The 20,067-nt window shown below is 43.7% G+C and overlaps 1 long non-coding RNA gene across 1 annotated transcript; it reads left to right on the forward strand.

The window, feature by feature from the left end:
- The first annotated feature begins 2,883 nt into the window (after positions 1-2,883).
- Positions 2,884-4,944, forward strand: LOC113950784. The gene is made up of 2 exons (XR_003528879.1): positions 2,884-3,307; positions 3,554-4,944. It is a non-coding gene; the product is annotated as an uncharacterized LOC113950784 (long non-coding RNA).
- The last annotated feature ends 15,123 nt before the right edge of the window (positions 4,945-20,067 follow it).

Consider the following 20,067-nt stretch of genomic DNA (forward strand, 5'->3'; position numbering starts at 1 on the left):
AAAGGGGGGAATATAAATGGGAGAGCAAAGGAAGAAGACATGAGACTAATCAAACAAATATTAATGGGGTACAAGGAGAAGTAATTGTGCTCCTTAGTATTAAACCTGTATTGTCAGCCTGTCAGAATTAGTGGGGGAGACGCCTACCTTGTCAACACTAGCTGAGCCTAGCTCCTAGTGTGCCCAAATGAACCATCAAACAGCCTCTTTCTGGTCAAAAGGGGGGCATCTGAATGCTGCACAAGCTGCACACCAGTGCTCCTCTGGCAACCCCAGTGAGCAAGCAGGGCTCAGACGCTTATGTCGGGATCCAAGGAGCTGTCACATGAAAGTCTCATGCACATTTCATACCTATGGGACGAGACTGCCAGGAGCCTCCAGAGCACTACTGCAGTGGGAGCAGAAGAATTAGAGGGGGTGGGATGGAAGGAAGGAAGGCAGGAAGGAAGAAAGAGTAGCATATGAGTGAAAGCATCTTTCAACTAAAGACCACCTGTATGTACTTTGGTTGTTTCTGAAATATATATGTAGCGCTACTTCTGTGGTGGCACAGAAAACTAACCCTCAGCTTTTGTTGAAACTATGTTAATTACACTAGTAAAACCTCTTTTCCTAGTATTGCAATATTTGACATGACGTTCCATGTGATGAGCAAGACAGTAGAACCAAAAGGGAGATGCATTGATGTGGGTAAGTATTTTCTACATTGGTGTCCTGGTTTCAGCTGGGATAAAGTTAATTTTCTTTCTAGTAGTTGGTACAGTGCTGTGTTTTGAATTTAGTATGAAAGTAACATGGATAACACACTGATATTTTCAGTCGTTGCTGAGCAACTTGGAGTAAGTCAAGGACTTTTCAGCTTCTCATGGCCTGCCAGTGAGAAGGCTGGAGAGGCACAAGAAGTTGGGAGGAGACACATCCAGGACAGCTGACCCCAGCTGACCCAAGGGATGTCCCATGCCATATGGCATCATGCTCAGTATATAAACTGGGAGGGGAAGCTGGCTGCTCAGGGGCTGGCTTGGGTACCTGTCAGTTGGTGGTGAGCTATTGCATTGTGCAACACTTGATTTGTATATTCTGATTCTTTTATCATTACTATTATTTACTTTCTTTTCTGTTCCATTAAACTATCTTTATCAGAACCCATGGGTTTGAATCTTCCTCATCTCTCCCCTGTCCCACTGGCAGGGGGACAGTGACTGAGTGGCTGTGTGGTGCTTAGTTGCCAGCTGGGGTTAAACCGCGACAATTGGATGAACCTACTTAAAGGCCATTACATTATACTTTCTTGTTCCTCCCCTGTGGATGGCCGAGCACCTAAGCATATGTCAAGTAGTTTAAAAATGTTGCTGGCATTCAGAAGGGTGGTGTCCTTGACCACTCACCTCTGGTAGAGCTGTAATTAGGCAGTTCCTCAAGTTCTGAATGGGATTCGTGACAGCATTTTCTCCCATCTATTTATAGTTTATGCTGATGCAACATAACAAAGGTATATATTGGCATTTCTTTGCCTTAATACCCCTTTTTTTTTTAAATTTCCACAAAATATTACCTATATTTCACAGTCCTTCTGGTCAGATGAGTGTGATTTCTCATAATAACTAGTAGTTATTTTCTAATAATCCTAGTATTTCCATAACCAAGATGGATGTTTCTAAGGGAATGACTACATGTGTGCTTGCAGCTGTGTTCAAAACATAGTACAGCCAAAGACTGTCATGAGTGTAAGTTACACACCCAAAATTCAGTTCCAAAAACTGTTGGGGCTGCATTTTAAGACCTCATTTTAGTTCCTAGGCCTCTTCATGCAAATAAAAATTCTTGATTTTGCAGGATTAGTCAATGGCAAAACCCAGCGGGAAGATGATTTTTTCTCCCACTGAAACTGTGGGTGGAGGTCTGCGTTTGCATCCTTACTCTGTAACTATTCTCTGTTCCTGGCCAAAGCAGAAATGGTTAGGATTGTGACCCTGAGCCTACTTAAATAATCGCTTAATAAATGTTCTGGTTTTCTCATTATAGACATGAATTTCAGATCTGAGATTCAGGTGTCTCCATAGCTCTTTCCTAGGCTCTACATGATTATATTAGCTCGTGGCTCTAGTCCTGAAAGAGTGTAATTTCATCCTCACATTTCCAAAGATTAATCTCTTCTCATTAACAATAAGGGGTCACATCACGTTGCTAAAAAAAAAAATAGTAACATACATCTGAATTTCCTACCCATGTGAGCAGTGGAAAAATGAACAGGAGTGGGAAGGAGTCATCACATCATATACTTAACTCATCTAAATCTGGATGCTTAAATTAGGTTCTTCCACCAAATGGAATCAGGGCGAGTTATCTCTTTCACTGTTAGGAAAGCCAAGAGGTTCCTAATTTATTTATCAAAATATTTGATTGTATTTGATTATGTATCAAATACCTTAAAAAGGTGCTCTGAATATCTCGTCTTCTCCCCAGCCTCTCAACTTCTTAAGCTATTAACTTACTGAGCCTGATGAACTTTCAGAACTACACCAGAACAACTTCTCTTGAGCTCTAGACCCACGGGGCACAACGAAGAAACTTGAAGAAAGCTGAGATGGAAAAATTTTCAGAAAAAAAATTCCAGAGCTAAAGAGGAGGAGCAGCAGATATGCATCACAGCCACAACAGTAGCTACTGCTCTCAGCCCACATGAACCGTGAGAGCCTAATGAGCAAAAGTGGCCATTCACTTCATAAATATTTGGGCTGAAGGACTGAAGAAGGTCTTATTTTGAAGAACTGACTACAGACAATTGATCATGACGGGGGTAACAAGGTATTTTTTGGAGGCAAAAGTGTGACTCCAGCAGAGCAAGGCTGGCAGGAACTGTCATGGGAAGGGCCCCTAAGCCTACGGTCCTCACAAACGGATGGCCAGCATGCCTTGTGGGGCCGTAAGGGCTCCACTGCTGTGACAACCATTAGCTTCAGCAGCCTAAATGTTGCAGGAACCTTTAATCTGAATCTAGCTAGATGAAAGCTGCTACACGTATAACTAGCAAACTTTGATAACAGTGTAGTTGTCTTCAAAAATAGATCATCTTGGGAACCAAGGTCAAGATGTGATTGTAAGAATTAGAGCCTTTCCTAAAAGTACTGAGGAAAACAAGAACACAAACTGAAAAACCTATTGATTCTTCCATTTTACTACTGATGACTGGCTGCATCAAACTGATCTGCTGGGAGCCATCACAGATAAATCCACAATAAAGGAAACACTCTGGGGACCGGCAGCAGATACAACAGAAACCTTCCCAGAGGAGAGGAGAGAAGAGGTAAGGAATGTAGAACTGCCCTTGTCACTTCTCCTTTGGCAAATGACTAGCTCTCAAAAACCCTAATTAAGTTTCCATCTTTAAAATGTGATTTCCATTTGCTCCCTACAGTTTAAAAATAGTGAAAAGATTTCAGCAATTGATGACACTCTCAGTTGTACTAAATTAGAGTGTAGAGGAATTAGAAATTGCTACTGTTGGTGTCACGTAGTAATGGTCTCTCCTTTCTTCTTGCCCTTGCACCAGGTTGCTTTTCCCCACCACCACATTCCTGGGCAGCAGCCACATACCAGAGAGGCAAATCACCCGCCACTGGTGCTCAGTGGTCAGAGTAAGTTTTCTATCACTTTCGGATTCATGTAGTCTTTGAAGCCCTTCACTCAGGTGTACCCACAGGTCTGTACCTCCAATCTTTCCTCACATACACAGTCTTGTGAAAGAGGGAACAATTTTGCCTTTATGAGTGTTTTTGACCACAGCTTACCTTAACTGACTGCAGTGGAAATTCTCTAGATTTGCACCGCTGTGAACTAAACCAGGCTTGGGGGATCTGTGTGTGTGGGTTATAGACTCCTTAATTGCCTGTGGGCAGCATTGTCCTCTGACTCAGAAATATCTTTGCCTTGGGAAAAAATAATATACCCCCTAAAATTCTTGTTTGTCTCCGTTGACAGACACAATCTCTTTAATGTTGCCCTGCATTTGTCTTAACACAATTTATTGGACAAACGGCAAAAAAGGCTGTTAGTTGTTTCCACTGAAATTTGTGAGTGATAAACACATCTGTTATACTCCTGTACAATAACTGGGCACATTTTCAATTAAATAGTCCCCTAATTCAAAAGCATCTCACCTGCTCTCAATATGACAGCAACAAAAACGTAGCTATGTGCTTTGTTTCTGGCATAGTTTCAGCTCTTCCACATTACTTAAATCATGAGCATATATTCCAGTTAGCTTAGGCTTCAGGCTTTAAAAGCTCAAAGTGAGTAATGAAGGGAAAGCAATCTGATTAGCTGGTGGAGCTGACTAAAAGGCACCTTCATTACGAAGGAGCTTAAAAAAGGAATAAAACTATATAAAATGGATTAAAGGTATAATAATAACGATAGTATCAAACAGCATAACAACTGAAATTAATATTTAATAGATGGTACAGGCATGTCCATGGCTTTATATTCTTCTGTTTTAATGATCTTAACCACAGCTTGAGGTCCTTTGTCTTGTCTCCTTCTACTGACATCAGCTGGAAGAGACAGAGACGAAAACAAGGGTAATTTCCCCATGGTCATTGCTTGGCACTATTTCTGCTTTGCTCAGCCATGAACTGAAGTTGAAAGGATGAAGTGCTGTCAGTCAGACTGATTCTTCCCTCTAACCTGTCTTACCTGGGTTAACCACTCAGCCAGTCACCAAGGAAACATGTAGCTCCTTTGCCCATCTTACAGCCACCCCACAGCTTCATGTTGAGAACATCACCATAATCTCATTAGGACATTGAATTTACCATTGAAGCTTGAATTCCCCTAACAGGAGGGGAGTGGACTAATGCAATTAAACAAATTAGTGTTTTGAGCCACTGCATGGTATCTGTACAATACCATGAGCAAAGAGTAGCTAGTTTTCTTCCTTTCTTAGAAAAAAAAAAAAGATAACAAACAACAAAACCAAGACTCCAGTCCTCTCTCCACGTTATGTTCAGGGAAATAGTGCAGTCTCCTGTCATCTGTAAAGGTCTTTACAAGTGGGAAGGTAATTATTCACTTGACCAAAAACTTGAATTGTTTCCCTTTATTTTTCCAAGTGCTCCCATCCCAGTGGTTCTGATTATTTTTATCAGTGTAACGTTTATGCTTCTAAAGGTAAAGTGGATAAACCCAGAACATTTTGTTCTTCTCTTATGGTATGTAACAGTGGTTACCAGATAAGAACAAAACTCCTGTTGATTTCAAATCTATTCTGATATGAAGTGCTTCTTAAGTGCTATGAATAACTATTTTAAAATACGCCAGATTTTCAGGAGATAATTCCGGCATATTCAGTAATTCTCTAGAAAGGCAGATTATTAAATGCCTAAGGCTGCGCTTTTCTGCCTTTTGTTGTGGGGTTTTGAGGCTAATCCAGTTCCCTCCTCCCTCCCTCACTCTGCCAAGTAAACAAAGCCGCAAGAGCGAACTGTAGCAAGAATCAGGAACCATGAATCTTTGAATAATATTCTGGCATGTGAGTTTCCAAAGGCAACATATTTCTCTGGGAGTACTGGGGAGAGAGAGAGGGAGAGAGGGAAGGAAGGGAGCAGTGGTACCCTCCTGAGGATAATGCTGCCGTCTCCATTACAGCATTTCTTCCTGGGGAGGTAGAAGATGGAATGACACGGGTAGGATCTAGAAGCCTCTTGTGCATTTTGATTACCAAAGAGCTTATGCCGCTGGCTGCTCGCTGCCTTCATCTTTGAATGGGAAAGGCAGGAATAACAAGTGTATTTTAGTAGATGTTATTGTGCTACCACTCATCTCCTCACAAACAAATCGCAGTCTGCCACCAGGCACTGGAATCAGAAGGACTGAGAACATGGGTTATTACTAAATAAGGGCATTGGTTATACACTCAACTTTATGTAATACATGGTTCCTACCATAAGCTGCTTACAAAATAGATATATATTATGTAGGCAGTATGCATAGTCCCAAAGGATAGCGTAATCTTAGCAGTTTTCCCTGAAAATGCAAGGGACTTCAAGACTGAGTCAGTACTGAGAATATCTGTCACAAACTTGAAAATAGAATGTAGTATGGATAATGCTGCAGTTATTTGAAAAGTGTCATGAAGCTCAGCATTTCAGTAGTCACAAACTCCCAAAATGTCAGAGCTGAGCTGGTACTGAAGAGAAGCTGAAATGTGCTGAAACAGAAAATGCAATACTGAGGCTTACAAACAAAATGAGCTCTGCACTGTGATAGCAACAGCCATACAGTTTGGATTAAAGTATTTTGATATTTATGGTATCAGATCAGATGAGGACAAATTAAAAAAAAAAATATGTTTTTAAATACCTTTTTAGCTCCTGATACCATTACAAAATAGAACCAGGGGTTGAATTATTTTCCTATGTAAGTTCTTGCGTAACATCACTGTAAAGTGGTCCTGGTTTGCCTATTTATTTTTTTCCTTTTATCATGTTTGGATTTAAATGTAGCCATAATCCTGCATATCCTCTTTGAAAAGCTTAGATCCATAATGTATTGTGCAGTATTCTTTAAAGCGCTTTGCTCTATAGTGTGGGGTAGCCTTCAGTTAACAATACAGATTTCAATTCTTAACCTTACATTTGATAGTTTTTATTGGATTATATTCTTCATTTAATACAATGTAAAATTTCAAATATGCATACTAATTGAGACAAATTATACCCAGCAAAAATATTAGCATTATTTAATATCACATATGAGATAAAACATCCAGTAGCAACACATATTTATGGGCAAATTCACCAAGATGCCAAAGAACAAAAAGTAAAGCATATCATCTGGGAATACTGAGTTTACATGGGGCACAGTAAATAGTCTTTAAATGGAAACCTTTGTCTCACACTTAAAACAAGTCATGCCCTGAGTTTACAGCTTATATTTTCCTATGAATTTTCCCTAATAGTTTATATTTTCCTGGAGGGAACATTCGGGGAGGGGAGGGGAGGGAAACGAATGCAGGGACATGCTTAAGAGAAAGCATCATAAAAGAAGAGAATCTAAATGCTGAAAATGAACCTGCCTTTTTATCCTCTTTTTGTATTTCATGCAGTCACATGAGCACAATAGCTGTTCATCTAGACCACAGGATTCATTAATAACTTTTTCATCTTTTGTGGAGTCTGTTAAAATAGTACATGGCTTTGCCTCCTGAGATAGTGAACTCTTGTCTTGAATGGAAAAAGGATGGTGTACAGAGTCCAAAATTAAAGGAACTAGAGAGAACTTACAAACTGTGATAAGCTTAAAAGTAATTAGCAAGAAGTACCAATTTGGTAGATCTTAAAGACCTTTCTTGGTCTTCAGTGGAGAACAGGAGTGTTATAAAAATAGATAAACATCTCTGGAATGTGACAACCCAGATTTTTAGTACAAAAGTCCAAAAGAAATGAGGAGGCAACCTGTTGTGTGGCATGCAGAGACACTGCCGCATCTGATTCCATTGCTCTTGACGGACAGCAAAAAGTATGAGTCTGGTGTGCATTCTTCTTCATTCAAGTGATGTCTGTCATGCTATAGTGCTTTATACTATTGTTCACTGTTCCCTTTATTGCTAAAGGGAAGTGTCCCAATTTTAATATCAGTGCTATGCCTGAATAAATCCCATATGCCTGTTTTTTGGGAAAAACAACATTGATTCATGCAGAGAAGGTGACTAACAGCAAAGCAGAATACAGGGGTAAAAAAAATAAAAATAATGGATCCTTAGTGTTCCTCCCTTTGCAGAAAAGGCTCTAGTTATGATGCAAATGATACAAAATTAATGTATCCATGAATTAAAAATGAGAGGTGGCATAAATGTAAACTCACTGTTGTTGAAATGGAACTGCACTGCCGTGTTTCTCATGAATTGCCACATTATGCTAGCGCTCCTCAGAGCAAAGCTGCTCACCCTTAGAGGGGTGAATGGCTTCTGCACCACTGAACACAGAAAGCAGAGGGGCATGCTAGTACGACAGAGGTCTGTGATATGTGAGGTGGATTTGTTAGTGGCACTTCCAGCAGGTGTTGTACACAGCCACAGTGTCTCACGGAGCCTCTAGCCAGCCCCTTCCTCCTCCCCGCCCTCCATCGCCTGGCTATTCTTCATCCACTTGGAAAGGGTGTGTCTCTTCATCATTTTGCAAGCATATGCAAAACCCAAATATGCTGAATACATTTTTGAAATAATTATTTGCTCATCTCTAGTCCCCAATGTTGCATGGGTCTAAATTTAATTTACCGTGAGGTTGTCTATTACATAACTTCGTTAAGGTTTTCCTAGAGTCTGTCATAGTTTTGAGCCACCAGAATGGTATTTTACTGTGAGCAGCTTTGGTGAATGAGGATGCTCACTTTATCTTCTAAATTGCAAGTAAACAGGTTGAAATAGCCAGTTGTATTGTGATATTCCTTGACAAGTTCAACAATTAACAGCTTTCCATTTTTGCCAGTTATCCCTACATACTTGCCACCTTGCCATAAATTTTTGGCTCATGACAAGATGAATTGTCGAGAACCTCCAAAGTCAGATTTTATCAAAACTCTTCAGAAAATTTGAAATAAATGGTTTATTGTGCATGTCATAAGCTCTTGGTATTTGGAAGAAAGTTAGATATTCTATGGAAGTCTCAATGGCTTCATTTTATTATTTCAGATTAATGTCTATGCTACATCCAATGCTGAATCATCTTCTGTACTCAGAGTGGTAGCTGGTTTGTGATTTCATTTCTGTGCTGACGCCCCATCTTGAAAGCGGAAATCTTCCTACTCTTTTTTTCCTCTGGGCTTAATGTAGTCTTATCCAGGCAGTCACAAGCTGTGCCACCAGAGTCAATGGATTTAACCTTCTGCAGGGAAACAAGCAGCAGAGCCAGCACATGCAGGGCTCCAGCTCACACTCCAGCCTGCACTCCCAGATCATTCATATGGCCCAGCTAGGTAGAGATAAGCAAACCACCCAGCTCACCAGTCCCTTCTTGGGGGACAAAAACCCTTACAAGGCAGCCAAGCCCATGGCAGCACAGATAGCAGAAAGGGTGGAAAACTGAACCCCAGCTCAGTCTTCTCCCAGCTCAGGGCTGAGGGGCTATGGTCAGGGTGAGAACCTCTGCCAGCAAATGTGAACAACATTGCCTGCATCCTGCTGTGAAGGGGGCTGGTTCGCACTCCTGCCGCAACAATAACACTCCTGGAACACCTACTCCATGGCATCCCTGCAATAAGTGCTTGTTCTTACCAAGGATTAGGAAAAACTAATTTAGGAAGTTGCAGTGTCAGTGTAAGAAAGACAGCTGTGTGAACTTGTAATCACTCCCAGATCAAGATACATATACAATAAACTGAGGGTTTGGTTTATCTTTAATGTAAAAAGATCTTTGCGTGAATATCGGACTAGTTATTGCACAGCTAAGGCATATACATGTAACATCACAAGACTAGTCAATGCTAGCACTGTGCTGTCCTCTCACAATTTTAAATAAAGACTATTAGAGCTTTAATTCCACTTCCAAGCAAGAAATTGACAAAGAGGTATTTCGTCCTTCAGAAGCTGGAGAACAGACTCCAAGCTCTCTTGCAAGATAAGATTACTAGAAAACTTTTCTTCCTCCTTATTTTGCCTGCCTTGGCAAGACACTTCAACACAATTCTGAGCTCGACTCTGCAACCTGAAATGCACTAAATCAATTAGTTATCATATTGTATCTTATTCTTTCTAAAACACCAGCATTTCTGGTAATAAATGTAATAAATATAAAGAACTGCTTCAATCTAGCTTCAAAAAAGAAAAGTGCCCAAGTGTTGTAAAGATACAATAGATGTCAAATTTTGAGCCTTTTTTGAAATTCTACTAATTCAGTGCTAAGGACACTTCTTGCATATGCTACAGGTGTCTGCTGATCCAAAAATATTTTTCAGTGAATACTAATTCCCTGTTTTAGTGAAAATCTTTATTGTTGAGTCTCTTATTACAGGTGCAGGGCAACAACACTATCCATTCTGCTTCTGATGAGAAACAAACTGTAATACACTACAAGATAAGAAAGTAAACAAACCTTCCTCTTCAACTTCTGAATAGGAAGTGCTAGCATATTTATTTAAATCCAAAAATTAAAGTTGATGCCTTATTTACTGAAAGAGCAGAGAACCCTGAACATACCGCTAGTAGTGCTTTGATGACTTAGGTTGTGCTGAGATTGTAGGTCTTTCCCTACAATCGGTGGTCTGTTTTCCAAACATCCCTCTGATGTATGAAAATCAATCTTACTTGCTTATACTTCTCTTTATGTCAGGATAAGACATTCCTGCTCATTGATTCTTCTTCTTCTGGGCCTTTATTTTTTGGTACTTAAGCACTGATGAGTGAGAGTTTGCATGTTCCTTAAAAATCACTGATTTCTCAACTTATTGTGGAGCCTTCTCGGATGAGTCTAAACTGCAGGAAGTAACTATGCACTTGCCTCAAAGGTGCTCCATAATCAAGAGCTTGATTGTCATATGGGGATGCAATGACGTGCCCCAAATTTGGATGGGAGAGTTGGAGAGGAAATTCCATGTGGAAGCATAGGAATTGTGAAGCAGACTTCAATAATCAGCTTTCCTGAGCCCTAATAGAACAGCAGATGCATTGAGGACAAAGCAACTCCTAAACCATCACAGTCAGAGTGTTTGTAAGAAGCAATTGTTCAAGATTTTCAGAGGCAAGAAGAAAACTAGGGAGCAGCTGTCTCAAAAAACAGACTTAAATCAAAAACAGCTTTGAAGGGAACTGGCACTTAAGTCAGAGGTCCTAAAGGTTTAGGATCAGTTGGAGGTAGATTAATTGAAATGACTATAAAGAGATAAAATAAAGAATATGGCATGTCTGCTCATGGCATTTTAGGAGGAATTGAAGTAGGAATGAAAAAATTTGGGATTTAGTTTCTGCTGGGAACAGCCTGCTTAGTCACGGTCAGAAAAGAAATAGTTGAAGAGGTGCTAAGGGTAGGAGGAAATAATACAGTGGGAATGAAACACTGTGGAAAAATACTGACTCTAATTGCTAAATTTGGCACAGATATATCTAGGAAGTTAATCCTACTGAATGTTTGCTATATTGGGATATTGGTTAGTTATCAGAGCTATGTGTGTCTGTGCAGAATATGATATTTTCTGCAGCTTTCTTCAGCCAACTGTACCATTAGAAATAGATAATTTATAATATTCCAACTGATGTTTTGCTCAGTATAAGGTGATACTTCCCTTGCAGAATATCGAAACTAATCACACTGCCAACAAACAGTCATTTTATTAGTCTGTCTCTTCAGCTTTTAAGATGTTTCATAATTCCGTGAAGTATTTCTGGTGTTGATATTTTATCAAACTATATTTTACAAGCAATATATCCAGTAATATCCAATAATCAGGAACTGTGAAAAGCATCCATCTTCAGTAAATAACAATTATACGACCCATCTTTCTTTTTCTTCATTGAATACCTGATAAATTAATGCTATCTTTCTGTGCTAGCTCCCCACTGCCTATGAAGAAAGACCCAAAATGAGCTGATCCTGTCTTGGTGCCTGTGATTAGAGTCAGCCTTTGATTCTCAATGATTCTCATACTCAGGGATGCAAAGGTGGCCAGCAATAAAACTTCTACCCTGGACTTCCTGCAGGGCAGATTTCGGCCTACTCAGAAGACTGGTTCAGAGAGTACCTTAGGAAACAGCCCTTGAAAACAAAGGGGTCCAGGAGGGATGTACATGCTTTGAGAAGCAAGTCTTGAATGCACAGGAGCAGGCTGTCTCAGTGTGCTGAAAAGCGAGCTGGTGGGGAAGACAGCCAGCCTGGCTGAACAGGGAGATTTTGAAGGAAATTAGGGGAAAAAAGAGAATTTACTGACTATGGAAAAAAGGGCTGGCTACTCATGGAGAGTTTAAGAACATAGTTAGGTCGTGTAGAAAGAAAACTAGAGAGACAAAGGCACAATTTGAACTCAATCTAGTCACTTCTGTTAAGTATAACAAAAATCTTTCTACAGATACATCAGTAGCAAAAGGAGGGACAAGGAAAACCTCCATTGTTTATTGGGCATGGGCGGGAACATAGTTATCAAAGATGACGAAAAGGCTGAGCTATTTAACATCTTCTTTACCTCAGTTTCCAACAGTAAGACACACTGTAAGACAACTGGCCTCCAGAGCTGGTAGACAGAGACAGGAAGTCGAATAGCCCCCTGTAATCCAGGAGGAAACAGTTTGCGACCTGCTGAGCCACTTGGATCCTCACAAGTCTATGGGACCAGACGGGATCCATCCTAGGGTGATGAGGGAGCTGGCAGAAGAGCTCACCAAGCTACTCTCCATCATCTACCAACAGTCCTGGCTCACTGGGGAGGTCCCAGATGATTGGAAGTTGGCAAATGTCACACCAATCCACAAAAAGGGCTGCAAGGAGGACCTGGGAAACTACAGGCCCATCAGCCTGACCTCAGTGCCTGGCAAGGTTATGGAGCAGATTATCCTAAGTGCAATCATATGACACCTACAGGATGAACAAGGGATCAGACCCAGCCAACATGGGTTTAGGAAGGGCAGGTCCTGTCTGACCAACCTGATCTCCTTTTATGACCAGGTGACCCACCTGATGGATGAGGGGAAGGCTGTGGATGTGGTCTATCTGGACTTCAGCAAAGCCCTTGACACTGTCTCCCACAGCATACTCCTGGGAAAGCTGGCAGCCCACAGCTCGGACACGTGCACTCTGTGCTGGGTTAGGAACTGGCTGTAGGGCTGGGCCCAGAGAGTGGTGGTGAACGGTGCTGCATCCAGTTGGCGGCCGGTCACTATTGTGTCCCCTGGGGATCAGTGTTGGGCACAGTTCTGTTTAATATCTTTATTGATAATCTGGATGAGAGGATTGAGTGTCCCATTAGCAAATTTGCAGATGACACCAAGCTGGGGGAGAGTGTTGATCTTCTGGAATGCAGGAGGGCTCTTCAGAGGGACCTGGACAATCTGGAGAGATGGTCTGATTCCTGCGGGATGAGGTTCAACAAGGCCAGTTGGCTAGGAAGAAATTTTTTACAGAGAGAGTAATCAGACATTGGAATGAGCTGCCCAGGGAGGTGGTGGATTCACCGTCCCTGGAGGTTTTTAAGATGAGACTGGATGTGACATTTAGTGCCGTGGTCTAGTAACCACGGTGGTGTTGGATCAAGGGTCCGATTTGATGATCTCGGAGGTCTTTTCCAATGTTCTATGATTCTATGATTCTTGACTTATTTAGTCTCTTCCTTTTGCATGTCATCAGGCATCCAGGGGTTCAAAACAGTGAAATGTTTTATGACTTTCAAAGTCTTGACTGAGCATAGTTACCACCTCCCCCTCCCCCCAAAAAAAACACCTGGGTTGAACTGTACCTGTTGCATTTAGGAGTTAACCAGGGACAAAAGAAACTGTATCAATTCTACTTTAAAAGAGAGACTTGTGGAAAGGCAATAAATGATCCCTGGAAAATGAGTGACACAGTTCTCTGCTAGCAGATCCTAAGTAATTGTGCCTACAGTGTGGAGCAGATGATAAATTTTAAAGTGTGCATGTGGCTGTTTATTTACATGGTAGGTGGTTTGTGAGAAGGAAAAGTACAAATTTATTAATATTGGAAACCACATTTGCTTTGTTTAGTTCTAAAATAGGCAGTAACTCTAATAGCATGGCATGTGCTCCTTAGTGTTTGAGGTTCACAGATGCCCCTTAGTATGATAGCATGATATATTAATTTTTGAGGGTTTTTTTCCTATTGGACATGACAGTTCACAGTCCTATTCAAAGATGGGACAGTGTGTAACAGACCAAGTCAGTCTTCAGCATGAACTTTTGTGATTCGTAAGCAAACACCAGACTGAAAAAACCCTGCCTTGTGGTGCTGACCATATAGGACTTTGCATTCTGGCTGTTTGACGTTTCTTTGAACATTGAAATAGGAATTGTGCACACTTGGGAACACCCACCTGTAACAGGGTTGTAGATTTCAGCCTGGGCAGGGCTGGAGGAATTGGGAGAGGGGGTAGCTCTGCACTGGGGAAGGGAAGGATGGCCTCACCTATGGGAACCACCTTCTGCCTTCGCAGGGAGACCCAAGCTCTCCCCCCAGCAAGGGTGCAAGAGCCATGTTTGCTTCCCAGCCTGAGCCTGATCCCACACAAACACAAAGTCTTAGCACCAGCAGGAATTACTGATAGTGGTCAGAGAGCCCCAACAGCCCCTTGGTATTTGGGAGTTTGGTCTTTAATTCCTGCAGTCTGAGAAAGGCTTCAAAGCGAGACTTCTCACTTGCTGTCCTAACACATGGCTACCATGCCCTCTGCAAGAGGTGAGGTGCTGCTGTTCTCTCATCAAAGCTGTGTTTTGTGTGGACTCCAATCCCTACCAGAAATCCCTGTAGAAAGCCTTAGTGGTGACTACATGATACCTAGGGGCTCCATTGCTGGCTCTCAGTGAGCAGGTGTGGACACATACAAGGAAAAAGCTCTGCTCATCCAGGAAGCTTTACGGCCAAAATTATGATTATCGATAGAGTTAGGAGTCTGTGGGTTTGCATGATGGGATTTGGGGGATGGCAGTTTTGGATGAATGTGCCTTAAGTCTGCCGACACTCTTCTTCTACTGCTAAAGTCCCTTATATGGCCTAGTCACGTAATTATTTCCATTCCCTGATTGAATTATGGCAATTAGTAATATTGTTACTGTAGGACAGAAGCTCCAGTAAAGAACAGAGACCTTTAATAATCAGGTTTTGTACAAATAAGGAGCAAACAGTGACAATCTAGATATAACTCCTGGGACCAGGAATAAAGCTTTAAAAAAGGTCTTTGGGGCTTTGAATTCCCCAGGGAGAGATAGCAGTTGACAGAGAGATTGCAACAAAAAAAAAAAGGGATTTGTGAGCTTGAAGATGTCACACATTTTTTCTGTTGAAGCTATGCCTCGTTGCTGTTGTTAACGTGTCACTGTAACACCTGCTGGCCCTGATTAGGATTCCTCTGGGATGGTATAATCACAGAGCACAATGTGGCCACAAAGAAATTACAGCTTATGATCTGCAACATATAAAGGGGCAATAATGATAGACTCAACCAGATTGATGCTGGTTTATCCATACATATGGCCTGCATGGATGCATTTGTGTCTTCATTTACTATTTTGATTTAGCTCTGTAAACATCAGTGCTCCCTTATAACTCCGAGCCTGGCCATTATAAGTTGGTGGCTTTTATGGTGTCATTGAAGAAAATCTCAAACAGGGATTTGAAATAGGAGAAAATAACAGCTTAGGCTACTGTAAACTGGGCTGGCTGAGGCACAGATTTGCATTTAGATTGAGCCTCTTCACATCTTCTCTAAGCAATTGTAAACTCTCTCGTGCCTCAGCCCTAGAAAAGAATTTAAACAGTCCTGCACTGCCAAAACCGGTGTCTTATGCTTTGTAAGATGTACGATAGCTAATCTAAGTAGTCGGGCTTAGCATTTACTTTTCATAATTATTTGTGCAAATACAACTCAGTTATCAAATGTCAGCATTAATCAGACAAAGGATATCAGCATTGCCAAAATAAATGTGTCGTAAAAGTGTTATGTCTGATTATTTGTATTATTCAGCCAACACCCAGACATCCTATTATGTTAAGAGCTACACAAGCATATAAGAAACTGTTCCACCACGAGGGAATGTATGACTAACTTACGATAAGAGAAAACAATTGGACATTACAAGCAAATAAAAAGAAAGAGAGAGGAGAATTAGGGTGGTCATGATAGTCTGTGACTGCATGTTCCTATGAGAATCATTAGCAAGTTTTAAGTAAAGGAAAAAATGGTTTGATATAAATAAATAAGTAATATGATAACAGTAATCCTTAGTGAGCATTTGCCTAACCCAATGGAGATTTCTGTGGTATGTACTTAGCTTTCATATTAGGGTCTTATTCTCATTCACGCCATGCCTATTTACACCGTTCTTGTAAGGATCTCCAAATGGCATTGCTCAGACAGCAGAGGACAGAGGAACACAGCCAAAATACTACAGCTGGCCTCATACCACACAAATCTGCCATCTGCACCCAGCCATGCACGTGCCCAGGGAGGGTCACAGGGGCTGCATTTCTTTGTTATTAGATGCTTTGTACTGCCAACACAATGTAAAGGGATCTTGGTGTGGTTTCCCATTTGCCTCCATCTAACTTGTTCTGCTGCAGCATGTTTTCAGTGCCACAGCCCAATTTTGTTTGAGCATTAATGTAAATAAATCACTTTATTAAGATGCGTAGTTGAACTGGAGCTGCCTGGGACAGCAAACATTACTGTATGTTTCAACGAGAGGAAGATGAACAGAATACAAAGGTACATGTTTAGAGAGGTATCTACTCTCCAGCCTCCTTTCTGGTCTGAGGTCACGCTGCCGTGTCATGGGCCTTTAATTATTCTGAGTCTCTATTTATCAAGGGCACCTCCTCAGAAGTCAGGATGAGGGTTTTTTTTTTGCCTGCAGGAGGTTTTGGTCAGTGATGCACAGTGATATAACAAGACATCTTAAACATAAAGCATTTAGCAGTTGAAACAAAGTATTTAGTGGGAAAAAAAAGATAAATAAGATTTTTTTAAAATATATTTATTCATGTATTTGTAAAGTAAAATTTACAAGGCAACCACAGGAAACTGGGCTCCATCAGGCACTCAAGTGTCTCAGATTAATTCTCCCAGACAATTCCCAGCCTTTTGTGAATGTGCTCCTTTTTTCACTTTCCTAATTCTTTTTCCTTCCAGTGCAAAGAAGCCTGGCACTGTCCCTCAGCTATTGTTTGTAGAAAAGTGGCTTATCTTGAGCCATACTTTTCCTTTCATTTTCCTTTTGAATTGAACCGTTCTGTTCATGGGGCAAAGTCAAAACAGGGTACTCATAAATTATCACAGAGTGGTTCCCCTTTCATCACAGACATAAACACATTGAAAATTGAGTAGGTGAAGCTGGAATTCCCATATATTCTTGGAATTTATAGCCAAAACTAAGTGAGAATGTGGATGTAGTAGCACAAAACAACCTTTCTGACATCTCTCATGTAGGACAACATCCATAATAGTGTTTCCATAATAATTACTATTTCTCACTATGAAATACAGCACTTGTCATCTCTTTCACTCTCTAGCATTCTTGTGAAGGAGAATTACTTGAACTGACCAGCAGTGTATTGCCAAAAAAAAAAAAACAACCAAAAAACAAAACTAAAAAAAACCCCAACAACAAACAAACCAAAACAGAAACAAAACAAACAAACAAACTGACTAGGAGCACAACAGCTTCGTAGGAAACACTGATAATGTGTGATGGCCTGACAAAAATGCTATATCATTAAAATGTAACAGTAGTATATATTTCATAACCCATTCTTCTAAATCAACTAAGCCACTTCACATTGCTTCTATACACTGGTTATCTCACCCAATCAAGTAAATTACTAATGGTGCCCACGGAGAGAGAATGAGGGGGCTTACACCTGTCAGCGGGTTTGTTGTGTTTTCCTCTCCTCAGAGTATTTTCTATAATTTTTAAAGGGCTTGGCCCAGCTAAGTCCTCCCGGTAGCTCTAGTAGATGTACCTGTCGGCGGCAGCAAGTGCGATCTTTACCACAAAAGGTACTTTGCCGTGTGACCTGGAAGGCACATCTGGATGCGGGAACCGAAGTGTCCGGCAACGGTGCCAACGGGTGGAAAATGTGAGCACTAACAGAAGCTGAATTTGTCAATAGATTAAAAAAACCCCACCCAACAACAGCATCACATCGCCCGCTGGCTGCCCCGGAGCAGGGCTTTCATCGCCTGCCCACTCGCGGAAGGACCACACCGCCCTGCCAGCAGATCTGTCCCTCCGCCGGGGACAGGGAGGGACTCTGGCCACCGCCCCCTCTCTGCTGCCGCCCTAAGCCCCAGCTTTCTCCCGGGGGCTGGAGCCGCCCTGGACTCCCGCCCCCCCGGCAGGCCGCTCGTCAGGGCGCTCTCCCGACTGGCGCTGCACACGCCGGCTGCCCGGGGCGGTGCCGTCGAGCTGCTCCCACTTCCTGGAGACCTGGACCTCATTTGAATGTTATTTTTTTCACCTCTGCAGCCTTTACAAAGTAAGGACTACCTGTTGCACACTCATGCGGCAGCGCCAGTGCTGCCTATTCAGTAGGAATCGTTTACTGGGAGAAAGAGGCCAGGGATATCCGAGCGGTCCCGTCCCTTCCCCGGGCAACGTGGCCTGGCAGCGGCCCCGGACTGGCACTGCCAGCGCCAGCCGCGTATTTTCGCCCTGGCCACCCGCCCCGTGGTGCCCGGTGCCCTCAGGTTCCAGAAGTCCCTGGGGCTTTTGCCTTTCGGCGTAATGCCTTGATTCTAGCTGAGCGGAGCGGAGGACCCAGAGCGCTTCAGGTTGCTGCCCTCCCAAAATGCCCGGGACTGTCCTCCCCAGGGCACGCTGCAGTCTCTACCATTCAGACGTGGGTGATCTGAGCCTCCCAAGGACTTCAGGAGCTAAGCACGCATTCACCGCCTTCGTCTGACAGATAAGGCAGCCACTGCGGCTTCTCCAAGGTCCCGCTGTGCCCGAGCGGAGGAATCGGAAACATCCCGACTAGAGCTGCTCTGCTCTCCCCATTAGGCTGTGCCTCTTTCCCACGCCTGAGCCTCTCCTCCCTTTCATTTACTCTCCGGGTACTTTGCAAATGTAAGGGCTGTAATTTCATGTCCCCTTGCTCCAAAAGGACAGGTCCACGCCTTTTGTAGTTTAGCCACAGCCAGGAACTTGCTGATTCCGTCGGATACACAGCTCTGCCTCTCGGTGAACCTGTGTCTGCCTTGAGTAGAGAGATAATGCAGTGGGTGTTGTTTTGTTGCTGCCAGTCCCTGGAGAGAGCGTTTTCATGAAGTCTTAGCTCGGGGAAAAGAAATAATAAACGGGCAATACTATATAGTTCATGGCTGGGAAATTAAAATTTCTCCCCAAATGAGGCTCTCTGATAGGAAACGGCGGGCAGAAGCGCCCCTATAATAAAGCGTGCGAGGAAAGTAGTTTGCCGGGCGGGAGGAGAGCAGCCTGGCTGGCTGACAGAGGGGGCGGATCCTGCGCACAGGCGGGCAGAGCCGCGCCGGAGCGGCCCCGGCAGCCGCGGGGCTATTTCAGGAGCCGGGCGGAGGCGGTGGCTGGAGCTGGAGCCAGGGTTGGGGGCAGCGATGGGGTTAGCGGCGCCGGTGGGCTGAGCGGGGGGCTTGCAAGTGGAGGCGGAGGCAGCCGGGAAAACACGCCTTTGCATGGGATCGAAGGGAAAGGGATCTATTTTTTGGGCTGCATCACAACTTGAGCGGCATCAAGCTGAGCCGGGCAGAGAGGGGAGCGGTAGGGGAAGGAGAGGGAGGAGGAGACGGCTGCCACCGGGGGATTTGGGCTCGATTTATTGAAACAAATCAGTGCTCGGGAGCGAGCGGCGAAAAGGAGGAGGAGGAGGAGAAGAAGGAGGAGGAGGAGGGGGGGGTGGTGGGGGTGGGGGGGCAGGAAGAGGGAGATCGAGAAAGAAAAGTGTGAGGGCTGTGGCTGGGAGAAACAGAAGTGATGAGAGAGCGAGCGGGGAGGCTGGAGGAGGCTGCCCGTCCTGCCGCTGTGCCCCGCAGGGACCGCCGCTCCTGCCGCCGCCGGGCGCCCCCGCGGCCGCCGCTGCCGCCCCGCCGCCCCCGGCCCGCGACATGGAGGCGCTGAATGGCCCCGGACCAGGGCCCGGCGACGCGCTGCGACCACCGCCGCCTTCTCCCGGCCACCACCACCCGCACGCCGAGAAGAAGCGGCCGCACCGCGCCCCGTCGCCCGCCAGACCCTTCCTCAAGGACCTGCACGCCCGCGCCGCCGCCAAGCCGCCGCCCGCGCCCCCCCAAGTCCCCCGGCCTCCCCGCCCGGGCGCCCCCTTCGCCGCACCCGGGCGCGCACCCTCCGGCCGCGGGGCTGCTGGCAGCGCCGGGCCGCCTCTCCCG

Source organism: Corapipo altera, unplaced genomic scaffold, assembly GCF_003945725.1.
Source record: "Corapipo altera isolate COAL_440 unplaced genomic scaffold, ASM394572v1 24, whole genome shotgun sequence".
In the NCBI taxonomy this organism is placed as follows: Eukaryota; Metazoa; Chordata; class Aves; order Passeriformes; family Pipridae; genus Corapipo; species Corapipo altera.